General features: G+C 42.0%; 1 long non-coding RNA gene across 1 annotated transcript in view; it reads right to left on the reverse strand.

The window, feature by feature from the left end:
* The window catches only part of LOC105853790, a 6,900-nt gene extending 3,937 nt beyond the window's left edge, over nt 1–2,963 (reverse strand). Inside the window, exons 1-2 of the long non-coding RNA XR_001145562.1 lie at nt 2,828–2,963; nt 107–251 (exon numbers count right to left, since the gene is read on the reverse strand). This is a non-coding gene — a long non-coding RNA (uncharacterized LOC105853790). The remainder of the gene's footprint in view (nt 1–106; nt 252–2,827) is intronic.
* Nucleotides 2,964–3,527: the final 564 nt, after the last annotated feature.

Here is a 3,527-nt window from a genome sequence, read left to right on the forward strand (position 1 = left end):
ATTAAGAGCTTAGGTCAGGTGTTGTAAAACACAAACAAACTCAGCAGCACACAGCCAGACCCAAGCAAGTATCAGATATGATTGCCAGAATTTTAAGTGACTTTACTTAGCCATCTTCAGACCAGTCGGGCCTTAGATGTTGTAATCAATGTGTCAGTACTCTCCACCAGATACCTGAAGGAGTCAGCCAGGTCCTCTGGTGTGCCCTGGAGTAACCATCACCACATTATCTTCCAGGCTTCAGCCATATTCTGCAACAGAATAACATCAAACTTATTTACAGCTTCTTTCAACTATAAAAAACATATCCTCCCTCATTAATCAAATAGCAAAGACATAAAGGAAGAAATAACTGGTTAGCGTTAAATGTTCTCCATCTCTGAGTTGTCCAAAAGACTAAAGTCAAGTAAATTCTTTCAGTGAGTAACTAGATAAGAATCAATTATTATTTGCAAATGACTGGGTTGATTTAGACTCAGTCAAAGCTCTGGAGACTGCAATTTGTTCACGGCATGTCCTGTTCTTATCAATGAAATCATGTTATTTTAACTTCATAAACCGAGAGTTGTATCTGTGAATAAATGTGTCTGTATTTCTCAAAAATGCCAGGGGACAAACATGGGAATAGCAGCAACTAAATAAGAGTACTTGCTACTGAGCCACTTTAACACTTTTTGTTTACCATTCATGCTCAGATAGATTATATAATTGTTCTCCTCTGAAGGCTACAGTGTTGGTGTTTTAAACACTTTGGTGTATTATGTATTAGAAACTGACACGACTGAGGCCAGGTAATTTTCACTTACAAAAGGCAGTATCTCCTAAGGTAAGAACCTTCATTTTCCAAATCAAAGAAGAAATCTAATGAAAATTTTTTTCATGTTAAATGAGATGGTTTCTATCCATCCCTCAGTAACTCTCTCTCCATCACCTTTATGGTAACAGGAAAATCACTGATTTTGTAGTGGAGGATACTACAGAGAACCCTGAGTCAACTGCGTGAAGCTAATCTAAATGCAATGAGACAAACTAAAACCTGGTGCCTGATAAACACAGGAAATGATGATGATAAACACTTGGAAATGTTGGCAAAAATGAGTAAATTTTAATCCAAACCTAAGTGTGAAAAGACGTCCGTGTTACACACATTTCAATGTGCATATTCCCTTATCATCTATAATCTCTAACTAGATATTTCAGTAGTAAGTCTACCTAGCATGTCTCTTCCGATTTTCTTTTTCAACGTTTTTTAAGTTCTCCAGGCCATTCAAGCCATCTTGTGTAAGTGGCCCTCTGTATCCTGTGGCGGTGAACTGATGTTGCAGCTTGGAAATTTAAGCTCTATTCCTCCTCACTCTTGCCAAGCACCTGCTCACCCAAGGGGATTCTCAGGTAGCAGCACGCTCCATCAACCTATCCAGTCAACACGTATCTATCACATTCTAGCACAAAGGGAAAAGTTTCAACAAGTGAAGTCGTGATTCATGATGAAAATTCATGATGTAGAAATTATGGAATCAGAGAATGGACTGAGACCTGGGACACAAGGAAAAAGTATTCTGAAAAGCTAACTTTTGATTTTCACAAGAAGAAAAGGGAGGACAGGGAAAAAAAGTGGTTGACACAATTTGAACAAGAGGATCAAGGGGCAAAGGCCCTGCTGAAAAGGAAGGGAAATTGTCATCAACAGGCCACTCCACTGGCTTTCTTTCTTTCTCTTTTTTTTTTTTTAAGCTATGCAGAATTTCTTTTTCATTGTAAATAGTCTGGGAACCAGTAAAATAAATTACCCACATTGCAGGAAAAGAGCACAGAAGAGACTTGACTCTGGAAGGAGGGAAGGAGAGGGATGACTGCCTGGGAACTGTGGATGGTGGCTGGGATGCAGGAGAGCAGGAGACAGCATAAATGTCCAATGTTTCACAAAAAGTAAAAAAAGCAGTCTGGCTTGAAAGCAAATTAACCATTCCAGTCCAATTAAGAGTTTTTCTACGAGGAGATTATAAGTGCACACAATGGAGGACACACAGATTTCATTCTTTTGTGCAGTGTTTGGGCAATCACTTAGAAAACGGGGTGGACAATGTAACTGGTGAAAACTTGCTAAGGAGCTATCATTAAAAAGAAGAGTAGATGGAGATTACAACTGATGGAAAAGGCACAAAATGATATAAAAATAACCTATAAAAAAAGAAGAGTAAGGGGTCTCCCCGTGGCACAAGGGGTTACAGAGCAGCACTATGAAGCTGTCCCAACCACTGCAGAAGGGGTTCAATCCCTGGCCAGGGAGGTGACCCACACGGCACAGCAGACCTCTCCTCTCCCTCCTGCTGCTCCCCTCAGCAATCTGTCTATTCTACTCCCTCCTCTGTCTCTGCTGAATCCTCTCGCCTCCAGCAACTCTGGCATGTACTCCAGCTCTTGTGTGCATAAATAAATAAATTAATCAAAAAAAAAAAAAGAGTAGGTAGAACTTTACCCTTAACTATTTATCTGCATTGAAAATGGAAATCCATTCATATGAAGATAGATGGTACCCAGTTTTGAGATGGTGTCAGGGACAAGAAAGTGGTAGAACAGTAGTATCTGCAGAGGCTCGAAATACCACAACTTGAGATAGGTCAGGAAGCAACCTGAATCACTAAACCAAAAATAAAGGCAAATAAAAGACAAATGACTGAAACACAGGCGACAGTTGTGAAGGGAAAGAAAAAGTGAGCCATGGTGACATGGGCTACTAGACCGTAACCCAGCCTCAGGAGAGAGACAGGCCGGTTAGTTAGAGTACAGGGCAAACCCTAGCAACAGAAGACTGGGGTTCACTTACCTACCCTTCTTTTCCCATCCTGATGGTACTTGTTCTGGTTGTGGAGAAAGCTCCATCTCCTCCAGTGTCATGAACGTCTATTGCTAGTACATCCTTTTGATCTGGCTTCCTCATGATGTAAAAATTGAGCAGGGAATGTAAGAGGGTCTAAGCAGCGTGGGTAAGGCTGGTGAGAACCGAGCCTTCTCTGAGGCTGACTTCACTCTCCCTGCACTGCGGGAGGCTGTCACGGCAGGTAATACCTCAGAGAGGAGTTGCTCTTTCTCACCATCAGAAATCTCTGGGCAACCCCTTGAAAATAGGCAACAATGCAGTTACGCTCACAGGGAAAAGGCAAATGGTCACCTTGATCACAAGAGAGCTTTTTAAAGTAGAGCTCTTACCTGCAAAGAGGGAAAGAAAATGTTAAAAAAGAAGTATTAATGAAGAGTGGAGCTGAATGAAGGCGATAGCAATTTAATATGTCAAGGAACCAGAACTTTCTGACAGGGAGAATCTCTGCTTGTGTAAGATATTGGCCCAGTGCACGAGGAAGAGGACTGGTCATCTGGAACACTGAGAAAAGTCACCGTGAATCCCCCAGGGAGGAGTACACTGGTTGCAGAGGAGGGGCAGTGTCCTTCACCTCTCCTGGGAGTCTCTCGAGCTCTCACAGGTCCTGGCTGCAGAGATGAAGGCCCAAGTCTGGGATTTGCGGGGC

The sequence above is a fragment of the Condylura cristata genome, unplaced genomic scaffold (assembly GCF_000260355.1).
Source record: "Condylura cristata isolate star-nosed mole 26May11 unplaced genomic scaffold, ConCri1.0 scaffold00018, whole genome shotgun sequence".
Classification (NCBI taxonomy): domain Eukaryota; kingdom Metazoa; phylum Chordata; class Mammalia; order Eulipotyphla; family Talpidae; genus Condylura; species Condylura cristata.